Raw genomic sequence first — 12974 nt, 5'->3', positions numbered from 1 at the left:
CCACTTTCCCTCTCCCTCTCTCTTCTCTCCCCTCACCCACAAGCTCTGGGCCTTCCAGTTTCCAGGAGAGCCCAGAGATTACCCTTCCGCCTTCCTCACTGCCAGTGGTGTCCCTGGTAACGAGGCCGCTTTCCTCTCTAATTCGCAATTCTTTAAAGACTGCATAGAGGCCCTCCCCCCCGCCCAACCAGGAAAAAACGTCCTTCTCCCAGCACTGTGCGCCCACCCTCGGCGGCCCTCCGCCCGCCTGAAAACAGTTCCTTAACTTCCCCTGGCAACCCCACTCTCCAGGGACACAGTCCCCAAGGACCAATCTCCGCGTGGCAGCATCCTCACTGCCTAGCGCATCAACCGGTCCTGCTGTCCTGGGACAGAATCTAGGCGCGTGGGGACTGGGAGACAGAGTTGGGAGAGACACTTCCCTTCTTTTGTACTTCTGATTGTTTTATCATGTACAAAAGAAAGAATACGGGTAATACGCTCGATTTCTTTATCAACGAAATCAAAATTAAAACTGTACTAAGGGCACAGAACTATCTAGTAAACCGTGAGGAACGCACGGAGCCCAGTTCTGCCAGGCTGCCCCCGGCTGTGCCTGATGTGCTCCACGGCCACCCTCTTGTTACAGGGGTTCCGGCCTGAGAATGGCCGTGGTGCCAGGGCCCCTCACCCCTGCGCAGTTCCTCTCCCCTCCTCGGGACTGGGGCGGAGGTCAGGAACTCAGCCCGGAGCCCACCTCTGCGCGGGCGAGGGGCTGCGGGGACGCTGCGGCGCGTGGCGCGACCGCCCCAGCGTGCGCTCAAGGGAGGAGCGCGCCTCCCACCGCGCCGCACTTTCTTTTCCCGCCTCGCCCTGGAGGTCCGGCCTCGCAGCTCGCCCGGGAGAGTGTCCAGACGAGGTGGTGTACCCGCCCCTCCTGGGTCGTTTGTATCCTCAGCGCCCGGCACCACACCAGATTCGGGAGGCAGAGGCTGCGCGGGGGAGGAAGCTTCGCGTTCTGCGTGGGTGCCCAAAGCTAGGCCCCAGCACTGCTGTGCCCTCTTATGCCACGCCCGCCCGGGCGAGGGCAGGCCGGCCCCAGGTACTCATAGGTTACACGCCTGATCTGGGGAAATGAGGAGGGAGGTGGATGAATCACTGATGGATGGACTGATTCTTAGATCTTTTCTGCGTGCACTATTTCTCCAGCTCCTTCTAAGCACTCGGGAGGAATCGGCGAACAAAACAAAGCTCCCCAGCGCTCTCAGATCTAGAGTGGGAGATGGCAGTGACCTGATTAGTTCATATATTGATGTTTAGCCCCAAGTGTCTACACCACCTCCTCCTACACCCTATTCAAAGCAAACTTTCCTTGACAAATTGGTCTCCATTGTGCACCAAGGGAGCCAGCAAGTGGCAAAAGCATGCTGATTGGGGGAGGGTGTGGGCAGGAAGAGGTATGAGGTTGGGAAACACAATGCCTACCTTAAGCAGAGACATTTTTTTCATTCGTAAAACATCATTTATCATCATCATTTGGGCTTCTCAAAATTTCCTAAGTGCCCCAACCTCTTTTTTAGTCGCTAATATTTGAAAAGAAAGAAAGGATGGCAGTTTCATTCCGCAAGGTCATAAAAACACTTCTATTCACTCGTTATTTAACAGTTTCTGGCAAGATGGTTGAGATGCCAGATGTGGTGACAGTTCGTCAGAAGAAAAAGCACAAGTTTGAAAGGCAAATGATAGGGATACATGAATGTCCTCAATGGGAATAACAAGGTTTAATGACCAGAAAATAGTGCCCCAAATGTCCGATTAACAGGAAGCGTGGAGCAATGACAAAGGAATCAAAACCAGAGCACCGCCAGACAAGAGGAACTCCAAACAGGCCCTTCCCAGGCATGTTTCTTTTCTTTCTTTCTTGCTTCCTTCCTTTCTTTCTTTCTTCCTCTTGTGATGAAAACTTTTAAGATCCACTCTCTTAGCAACTTTCAAATATACAATACAGTATTATTAACTGTACCCCCATGCTGTACATTACATCTCCATGACTTATTTATTTGATAGCTGGGAGTTTATATTTTTTAACCCTCTCCTCTCATTTCACCCGCCCCCTCTCTGGTGACCACCAATCTGTTCTCTCTATCCATGAGCTTGGATTTGTTTGTTTTTTGTTTGTTTTCAGATTCCACATATAAGTGGGATCATACGGTACCTGTCTTTCTCTGTCTGACTTATTTCGCTTAGCATAATGCCCTCAAGGTCCATCCATGTTGTTGCAAATGGCAAGATTTCATTCTTTTTTATGGCTGAATAATATTCCATTGTATGTATATACACTGCATTTTCTTTGTCCATTCATCCATTGACAGACACTTAGGTTGCTTCCATATCTTGGCTCTTTTAAATAATGCTACAATGAACATGGGGCTGCAGATGTCTTTTCTAATTAGTATTTTTTTTTTTTTTTTTTTTTTTTTTTTTTTTTTTTTAAATTTTTATTTATTTATTTATTTATTTATGGCTGTGTTGGGTCTTCGTTTCTGTGCGAGGGCTTTCTCTAGTTGCGGCAAGTGGGGGCCGCTCTTCATCGCGGTGCGCGGGCCTCTCATTATCGCGGCCTTTCTTGTTGCGGAGCACAGGCTCCAGACGCGCAGGCTCAGTAATTGTGGCTCACGGGCCCAGTTGCTCCGCAGCATGTGGGATCTTCCCAGACCAGGGCTCGAACCCGTGTCCCCTGCATTGGCAGGCAGATTCTCAACCACTGCGCCACCAGGGAAGCCCTCTAATTAGTATTTTTGTTTCCTTTGGATAAATACCCAGAAGTGAATTGTTGAATCACATGGTAGTTCTATTTTTAATTTTTTGAGAAACCTCCATATGGTTTTCCATAGTGGCTGCACCAATGTAGATTCCCAACAACAGTGCACAAGTGTTCCCTTTTCTCCACACCCTTGCCAACACTTGTTATTTCTTGTCTTTTTGATGACAGCCATTCTGACAGGTGTGAGGTGATATCTCATTGTAGTTTTGATTTCCATTTCCCTGATGATTAGTGACGTTGGACACCTTTTCATTTACTTGTTGACCATCTGCGTGTCTTCTTTGGAAAAATGTCTATTGAGATCTTCTGCCCATTTTTAAATCTGATTGTTTATTTTTTTTACTATTGAGTCGTATGAGTTCTTTACATATTTTGGATATTAATACCTTATCAGATTTATGATTTGCAAATATTTTTTCCTATTCGGTTGGTTGTCTTTAACCAGTCATTTTTCTTAAGCTGCAAAGCAGAGTAGTTTGTGCCGTATTTAGTTTCAGGGCTTTTTTTGTCTTTTTTTGTAATTTGACACTACCTGCTCATTTAAGTGACATCCTGTGTGAAACCTACATTCACACACAGGATTTATATGCAGACAAAACAGCATACCATGATTTACCTGTAGACAGAGTCAAGTTCAGAAAATTACTATTAATGATCCTACCAAACTCAATACCCTCTTTTTGTAACAAATACTTTGTCAAGGTCCTTTACTATCTTGAACTGAAATTCATAGATAATATAATCTGTCTACATACATGATTGCAAAGACTAGAGATAGATAGATGATAGATAGATAGATAGATAGATAGATAGATAGATGACACTATAATATCTGTCAATGCCTCCCAGCCAGAGACCCTCAGGAACACACAGTTGAATAAGTTAAATCTATTGCTCTTTGCAAGGAGGGAAAATATGCACCACAGGGAAATGTGGTAGAAGGGACTTGGAGGATTTAGGTTTGTGTTAGGTGACTTTCAGGAGGATTCATGGAAGTGGTGCTTTGCTTTGGATTAGATGCTGTTGAGAAGTGGGAATCATTCTATAGTTGGCTCTTTTGATAAATGTGACCCAGAAGGAGGGTAGATTAGAGTAAGACTAAAGGTATCATTGTAAAGGAGCGGCAGACACCTGTACTAGCCAAGATAGGGAGATGTTTAGTCATTTCTCTGGTTTGGACCACGTTCACATTCATCTGTGTTCAGACATGATTACAGAGTGTTCTTGTTTTTATCTAGATCCATCAAGGTCTCAGAGTGGCTTCGTCTCATACTGGTAATCTGTGAAATTGTTGATGTGCAACAGGAGAACACAATGCTGAGCAGTGAGTGCCAGGCCAACTCCCAGGTGTCATGGATGGCTTTTCTCATTTTCATATCCTAAGTGAAATTAAAAGGAGAGATAAAAATGATCCATAATGAAATAATGTACATTTCGATATATAAATGCTCCAGCATAACTATATTAGAACACATAATAGAGTCAGATGATTGCATTCCCTTATATGAGTCATTCTGGATTTAAAAGTAAGAATATTGGAAGTGTTTCCTTACAATAAATGCAGAAGAATGAAAGAGAGTGGTTCCAACTATCATCAGAATTTAAATTAGTGTTAAGATATATAATAACACACCAGGCTCATTTGTATATGATAAAAGAAGGAAGGAATAACCTTAATGGAAACAGGAATAACATGTTAAGCAAATTATAGGCTGTCAAGGAAGAAAACATAAAGAACAATATTCTCATGACATTAGCCTTACTTGTGAGTAGTGAAGAAAAAAAAAACCTTTTTTGTATGACATGGAGGAAAAGAGTGATGAAATATCTCAGAGATCATATCTCCTGTCTTGAAATGTCCATACTCATTCAGTGCATGCATACTATTATTTAAAAAGACTTTGAAGATCATATACAATAAACCCAAAGATAAGGCGTATTTTAATATAATGGGATTCTCTCCAGGCCCCTGACCAGCCCTTGTTGCCAGACCTGAGTCTCAAACTGAGGCAGACTAAAAGGATAATAACACTTACCCTACAGGGTTGGTGCTATGATTAAAGATAATGTTTGGTAGCTCATACAACTCAATAACAAAAAGACAAACAACACAATCAAAAAAGGGCAGAAGACCTAAATAGACATTTCTCCAAAGAAGGCTTACAGATGGCCAATAAGCCCATGAAAAGATGCTCAACATTGCTAATTATTAGAGAGATGCAAATCAAAACTACAATGAGATACCACCTCACACCAGTCAGAATGGCCATCATTTAAAAGTCTACAAATAATAAATGCTGGAGAGGGTGTGGAGAAAAGGGAACCCTCCTACACTGTTGGTGGAAGTGTAAATTGGTGCAGCCACTATGGAAAACAGTATGGAAGTTCCTCAAAAAACTAAAAATAGAGTTGCCATATGATCCAACAATCCCACTCCTGGGCATACATCCAGACAAAGCTATAATTCAAAAAGATACGTGCACCCCAATGTTCATAGCAGCACTCTTTACAATAGCCAAGACATGGAAGCAACCTAAGTGTCCATCGACAGATGAATGGATAAAGAAGATGTGGTACATATAGACAACGGAACACTACTGATACTAAGTCATATAAATGAATGAAATAATGCCATTTGCAGCAACATGGATGGACCTAGAGATTATCAGATTAAGTGAAATAATCAGAAAGAAAAAAGACAAATACCATATGATATTGCTTATATATGGAATCTAAAATATGACACAAATGAACTATTCTATGAAACAGAAACAGATTCAGACATAGAAAACAGACTTGCGGTTGCCAAGGAGGAGGGTAAGGGGGGAGGGATGGATTGGGAGTTTGGGACAAGTAGTTGCAAACTATTATATGTATGTATAACTGAACCACTTTGCTCTACACCAGAAACTAACACAACATGGTAGGGAATTCCCTGGCAGTCCAGTGGTTAGGACCCTGTGCTTTCACTGCCGATGGCATGGGTTCAACTAAGGTTGCACAAGCTGCGGCAGCATGGCCAAAATAAATAAGTAAATAAATATTTTTAAAAATTGTGAATCAACCATGCTTCAATAAAATAATTTTTTTAAAAAAAGATAACGTTTGGAACATGTATAGTTCATGGTGCTCTAAAGCTAGCCATTGTCATCAGTTTAGTCTTTGGGCCCCGTGCGCACACACACGCGCGCGCACACACACACACACGTCTTTGGGCCCCGTGCGCACACACACGCATGCGCGCGCACACACACACACACACAAAGATGGAGAGATAGGATGTGTGCTTGCTTGAGTCTCCATGATTACATGGAAGGTGCTTGATTGAGTGTGTGTGGTCGAGTTTGCAGGAGAATCCCAGGCGACGCTGTTGCAGGCTTTTGACAGTGCAGGCCGGGTATGGGGGGATCACGGGAGATGGAGAGGACAGGTTGAACATAACTGAGTTGGAACTTGCTCAGTTGGGTATGTGGATACTTGTGTACAACATGCTTCAATATATTTACCTTTGTGCCTTTTTTTGATAGTACAGACCTCTGGGAAAATAGTTTTTATTAACATCGCAAAAATGCAGGGACTTCCCTGGTGGTCCAGTGGGTAAGACTCTGCACTCCCAATGCAGGGGGCCCGGGTTCAATACCTGGTCGGGGAACTAGATCCCTCATGCATGCTGCAACTAAGAGTCCACATGCCACAACTAGGAGTCCGCATGCTGCAACTGAGACCCAGCACGGCCAAAATAAATAAATAATTTTTTTTTTAATTGCAAAAACTGCAGCCCTACATTTTACATGCTGGACTTTTGGACCCTATTTATTTCACTGTGGCCTGGGGTTCTTTCGCTTCATCGGGTGGTGGAGAATAGAAGCTGAATTGGAAGAGAAGACAAGAGGTCTTAGAGAAGTTAGCATTGGGACTGTATCAGAGTAACAGTGAAAATCCTGAAAAACGGCAAGGAATCCAAAATAAATAAAAGAAAACACAATTTTCTTTGCATTGTGCTAAACATCTGTTGCTAATTTTTTTTTAATGGCCTACAAACCTATGTTGTCAGCAAATTATAGCTGAGGCTCAATCTGTGGCACATACAATGATATTGGAAAAGGGAATTATTGTTTCTATGAAATCATTTTCAAGGGTTGCGTTTTACTGTCAATGCCTCTGTATGAATTGTCATTAACTTTGAAAATAAATTTCCACTGTGGCTTTTTTATCCCTTAACCTCATCCATGTGAGCAGAGCGCTTCCTTGTCCCCCAGGGGGCTCTCGTCCACTAGAAATCAAAATTTCCTAGCCTGATCCCAACTCACAGCTGATGTTCAACAGCTTTCACCATCTCTTTGATTTTTCTTAGAACAGTATCATCAGAATTCAGTGGAATAAAAATAACATTTCAGTTGGATTTTTTCCTATCATCGTTCTAATAACCTATCGTTTGCTGGTAATTTGACTTTTTTCCCCCTACAATGTGTTGTTTACCCTATTTTGCAAGCCTTTATATTATTTCAAAATTCCAGCTTTCAAACTTTTCCTTTAAATCTCAGAAGTATGATATGCTATCAATTTTATAAATGTGTTTCTTTGTAAAATCTTCACTTTATCTTGATGGGGGGACGTCACTGTTTATTAGAAAAGAACTGCAGAGTTGGCATGTTTGCAAGGGTTCAACGTGGGCAGATACAAAACCGAGTTTTCAATATTCAGCTGAATATTGTTGACTCTTTTCCTTTACATTTGACATTTTGTCATACAGGCCAAATCACTATATTCCTATGTAAATGCAGAATCACCATGAAGATGACAGTTAAAAGGCGGACAGATTTGGTGACTCCAATAATACAAGAGGATTGCCGTCAGCAACTTCTCAAAATGGTGAACTCTGAAATAAAACACAGTACAATCTTTCCTTGATGTATGCCGTTGTTGCTTCCCAGGAAATCTGCTATTTAACTAAACCTTGCCAATAAAACCAAAAAACATAGAAACACTTTGTGTTCATTTGTAAAATGGAATTAGTTCTGGGCTCAAATAATTATAAGCAGGTTTTTCACCTACCTAATTCCAGGTTCAGTTAGATTCTAGAATTGGATCATTATAAACAGGTTTTTCACTTCTATTTAAAAGTCCTGAGGGACACAGGAGAAATCTTTTGTTGTGCCAGTGTGGCCCCACTAAATGCCGACAGTAACCCCTATTCATTATGACCAAAAAAAAAAATACAAATTTCCAAAATTCTCTGGGGAGCAGTAGCGCCCTGCAGAGGACCATTAATTTTTATGAAGATACAATTGTACATCTGTGGTTTATGATCTAAGTTACACCTGATTTACATAAAAATATGGTCACTCAAACATGATCAGGGCTGTTTTAAGAGCTTTATGAGGCTCAGTCCCTTACTTTGGAGGCCCTACCTTAATTATATCAAGCATTTAAAATGCACCCTCATCCTACAGTAAATATACTAATAGCAAGACTGGCTATGTGCCATGCACCATTCTAAGTATTTTACAACAACCTTCTGAAGTAGGCACTATTATTATTCCCATTTTGCAGATGAGGAACAGGCACAGAGAGGCTCAGTGACTTGCCCAAAATCACACAGCTCCTAAGTAGGGGAGCCAAAATATTATACAAAGCTAGGCACTCTGATGCGGACATACTATGGCCTGTGTAACTCTTGTAGAGTTTGTATTTAAGAATAATTTAAGACATCCCTTATGAGTTAGTTGAGTTGCAGATGACTTAACCTTTGTCAATTTCAGTTGTGGAGTTTTTGTTTAGTGTTTTGAGCCAGTCATTTAATTTGAGGTCTCAAACATCCTTGTAAGGTCCTTAAAAGGCCCCCAGACCTCATACTAAGCCTGCACTGTTGAAAGCCTACAACAGCACCTTCCATGCAATCAGGGAGACCCACAGCAGCACTCACCTTCTCTCTCCTGGTTTTTAGTGTGTAGCTTCTAGAGCACCATGATCCATGCAATTGTTATCTCTAATTTTAGCACCCATCCTGTAGGATAAGTGTTATTATCTCAATTTATGGAAGAGGAAACTGGTATCAGAATAAGTGACTCATTCAATGTTCACATTGCCTAAGAAATAACAGAGCTGAGAATTCAATCCTGGTCCTTAGGGGTCCAAAGTCTCGGCCCCCGTGATCTCAGTTTGGGCCCCATGGGGCTTTCCTGTCTCTTTGCCTAACACTCCTTCCCTAGTAATGGAACCTCAGCAGGTTTCCATATGTCCTGCCACCCAGTTCCCATCAGCAAGAGGCACAGCTACTAGTTCTTTCCCTACAGCCACTGTCATCCCATTTCAGAGCCGATTAAGCCCTCAGACTCTCATTAGAGCAAAGCCAACTACAGAGGTTGTTCTGGATGGGGAACTCCAGAAGACGATGTTCTCAATGCCAGACCTCACCTGCTCCTCTTTTCCTGGGCACTAAAATCACCCATCACTTCTCCTGACCATGCTTTTTTTTTTTTTTTTTTTACAAACAAAAAAATTTTATTGAAGTATAGTTGAATTATAATGTTGACCATACTTCTTAGAGTTCCCTTTCCCCACAACCCCAGAGGCCATGACTGCACCAAATTTCCCCTCATCCTGGTTGCCTGAACCCCTGAGGGTCCAAAGAGCCTGGGGAGCAGATGTTACCAGCTGGTTCCCCTCCCTCGAGACTGAGATGGACTCCACGGGCCCTTCACCTGGAGGCCTCCGAGAATGAGGCTGAAACAACCAAATTTTATTGGGCATGTGGTAGAGAGAGCTGAGAGAAGCTAGGGTGTGGGGACCCAGGAAGAGAGAAGCAAACAAGAGATCCCTTGCAGAGCCAGAGAGAGGGAGCGTGCATGTGCACAAAAACAAGAGAGAGAAACTCAGTCCCTGCCTATCTGGTCCCCAAATCCTCCTGAGGTCTCCTACCCTTCCAATCCTTAGGCCTCATGAAATCTGCCAGTATCCTTCCAATAGAGTCCTTTCTTGCAACCAAAGTTCCCTGCATCACCTGCTGAGCCCCACTGCAGCCTCAGGTGCTAAACCCTAGGGCGGGAGCAAAAAGGACCAACTCATCAGTCCCAACCCTCTCACTCCCATCCGGATCTGGGATCTGGCAGGTGGTGGCACTTAAGTGAGTTTTCTGAGGGCCTGTCACCTATTCACCTCTGAGTCGCAAACACTCCAATAAATGATATGGAGTTGAGAGTATGGGAACAATCTATTAAATAAAAAATATAGCAATGCCATAAAGGCTGGACTAACTCTGAAAAAAAAGCTAGAGGCTAGGAAACCAGAAATTTCAGTACAAAGTGAAGATGCTCCAAAATGAGACTAGGAAAAATTTGACAAAACATAGCATTTTCAAAGAAACGCTTCTGGTGTTTAATCGCAGAACTGCTGCAAAGGGCAGAGAAAACCTTCAAAAGTTTATTCCAAGGGAAAAAAAATAAAGAGGAACCAAATTGGGATAGGTGTTGGGACAGTAGAAATGAAAGGCTTAGGGGTGTGGAGTTTGAATCTTAATGCGGCAGACATAAAAATAGAATATAGAAGAGAACTTGCATATGATAAATACATTTGGGAACTATCAACTTGAAACCATGAAAATAGACGTATTCTACCTGAAAATAAGTATGGTGTGGTTTGTAATATTTTTTAAGGTTACCAACATTTGGAGAATGTGATGAGCAGTATAAATCCTCTTCCCAGGTAAAAAAAAATACTCATAACACAAAAATATACATAATTTTGCACATAATTTCAGGAGGTACTCAGACTCCAAATACAGCAAAGACAGTTGGGAATTTAGAGCCAATGAGCAGAGTAAGGAGGTCAGTGGATAAAAAAATTACTAAGAATAATTTGATTAGACATCAAGGGTAGAAGTATTCTTGGTAGGCAAGCCAAAGTGATCAGATACCAAGGAGAGGGGTATTCTCAAAACACTAACTTAGAGTTTCCCTGGTGGCGCACTGGTTAAGAATCCGCCTGCCAGGGCTTCCCTGGTGGCGCAGTGGTTGAGAATCTGCCTGCCAATGCAGGGGACACGGGTTCGAGCCCTGGTCTGGGAAGATCCCACATGCCGCGGAGCAACTAGGCCCGTGAGCCACAGCTACTGAGCCTGCGCGTCTGGAGCTCGTGCTCCGCAACCAGAGAGGCCGCGATAGTGAGAGGCCCGCGCACCGCGATGAAGAGTGGCCCCCGCTTGCCGCAACTAGAGAAAGCCCTCGCACAGAAACGAAGACCCAACACAGCCAAAAATAAATATAAATAAATAAATTTATTTAAAAAAAAAAAAAAAAAAAAAAAGAATCCGCCTGCCAGTGCAGGGGACACGGGTTCGAACGCTGGTCTGGGAAGTTCCCACATGGCGCGGAGCAACTAAGCCCGTGCGCCACAACTACTGGGCCTGTGCTCTAGAGCCCGCGAGCCACAACTACTGAAGCCCACATGCCTAGAGCCCGTGCTCCACAACAAGAGAAGCCACTGCAATGAGAAGCCCGCGCACCGCAATGAAGAGTAGCTCCCACTCGCGGCAACTAGAGAAAGCCCACATGCAGCAACGAAGACCCAATGTAGCCAAAAATAAATAAAATAAATAAATTTATTTTAAAAATAAATATGTACACTAACTTAGTAGATTCTTTGCTAAAACAGGGCCTTGACTGGGGTGGTCTACCTTATAGCCCCTCCAGAATGCCCCAAGTCTAGCCCCACTGTAGACCCCAGCCCGCTTTGCTCTAGCTAAGCCCTGTCTGTTGAGTGCCTGAATCTGCTCCCTGAGGTCCTCCTTTCCATGTTCACTTTGCCACTTCCAGACTCTGGAGACTCAGCAGTGACACAGATGGTTCAAGGCCTGCCCTGCCCCACCCACTGGATGGTACCTCTCAGTTCAGAGGCTTATCTATTCACCTGAGCTTGCTGGGCCCGCACAAGGGAACATCACACAACCAATAAAGTGATGATCGCCTGAGGATCTGGAAATATAGCCACAATCTACGTCATGGAGAGCAGGTATGTAGATACTCTTGTAACTAGACATGTCTCCACAGGAAACAGCCTAGTAAGCAACATGGCTGAATTTTCTTTCTGTCTCTTTTTTGGCTTAAACATTGTTCTGGTTTTCCTACTCACCAAAACTTGTATGAATTTCACAGAGACAATGATAAAGAAAGCAGACACCAAAGAGCAGATACTATATAACTCCATATACGTGAAATTAAAAACAAGGAAAACCAATCTATGATGATAAGAGTCAGAATAGTGGAATTTCTGTGTTGACTGGGAATAGAACAAGAGAGCCCTCTGGGATGCTGGAAATGTTCTCTCTTGATCTGGGGCGTGATCACGTGGGTTTATACATATGCAAAACTTTCTCAAGTAGTACCCTTAAGATTAGTGCACTTCATTGCATATAATTTATACCTCGATTAAAAAGCACAAAAACATTTATTATGGGTTCTTCCCTTCCACAACAGTATTTCCTGACTGGGTATACGTTTCCCCTTGCTGATCTGTCTTCTGGAATTCCTGGGTCCTTTTCCTCTTTCCTGAGCCTGGAGATTTTCCTTTCTGGAAGCTCTGTCTGGAGCTGAGAGCTACCAAATGGAGTTAAAATACTCTCAATCAAGGGACTTCAGGTTCTCTGTTCCATGTGCCAGTTATCAGGTTATTGCCTTTCAGCTCCAAGACTGTTCCCAGTGATAATGCACCTGGACCTTAAAATATTTCTCCTTTGCCAGCTGGCCAGATGCTAAGCTTTCTCAGTAGTGGGCTCTGGAAAGAGACTGGGGGAGGAGGGGGCCAGCTTTCCAGGTTCCAGTGTGCTTCCCTGGGCAGTCTCCCGCAGCATGAGGCTTCTGCAGCACCTGGTCCAGCTATATGCATGGTTTCTGTAGAACCTAGCAGCCAGCAGCACCGGCACTTCTCCCTGGGCAGCTCCCCTCAACCCCCAGGGAACTGTTCCTCAGTGACTCCAGCTAGCACAGCACCTCAGCAGACCTCACCATCCAGGGAGCCCTGGCTGCACCTTCTTCAGTGAGGTCTGGATCTCAGCCTGTGGAGGGAGACCCTCTTGCAGACTGCTCCTTCTTTCTGTCTCTCTCAGCTCTAGGTATAGTGACTGCTCCTTATATCCGCTGCTACTGTATTCATCTGAGTTTTCTCCGCCAATTAC

Source organism: Balaenoptera ricei, chromosome 4 (assembly GCF_028023285.1).
Source record: "Balaenoptera ricei isolate mBalRic1 chromosome 4, mBalRic1.hap2, whole genome shotgun sequence".
Taxonomy (NCBI): Eukaryota; Metazoa; Chordata; class Mammalia; order Artiodactyla; family Balaenopteridae; genus Balaenoptera; species Balaenoptera ricei.
Note: the sequence above shows the minus strand (reverse complement) of the source record.